Below are 443 nucleotides of genomic sequence, written 5' to 3'. Positions count from 1 at the left end.
TTGTTCCTGAATTTCCTTGGATTGTGGCACAATGTCTTTTAAAGCTTTCAAGGATCTTTTGGTTTACTCCACTTTGTCAGGCAGGTCCTATTTAAATCATTTCTTTCCACCTGATTATCATCATTATTTCTTTTGCTGTTTTCTGGGACATCCTGCCATACCACCTGCATACATGGGCAGCCACAGATAGAGAGCAGCAGAAACACCCCCACAGCAGGCATTGGTGACAATAAGATATTAATGACATTAATTACGTCAGCCCATTTCCGCCTTCCTCCAAAGGGTGGCTCCCTTAGAGATAGGGTGAGGAGTTCAGCCATCCGGGAGGGGCTCAGAGTAGAGTCGCTGCTCCTCCACATCGAAAGGAGCCAGCTGAGGTGGTTCGGGCATCTGACAAGGTGTTCCAGGCATGTCGCACTAGGAAGAAGCCTTGGGTAGATCCA

This window comes from Pundamilia nyererei, unplaced genomic scaffold (assembly GCF_000239375.1).
Source record: "Pundamilia nyererei isolate P.nyererei 1_Seehausen unplaced genomic scaffold, PunNye1.0 scaffold00323, whole genome shotgun sequence".
NCBI classification, from domain to species: Eukaryota; Metazoa; Chordata; class Actinopteri; order Cichliformes; family Cichlidae; genus Pundamilia; species Pundamilia nyererei.
The sequence above is the reverse complement of the archived record's forward strand: the minus strand, read 5'-3'. Positions refer to the sequence as shown.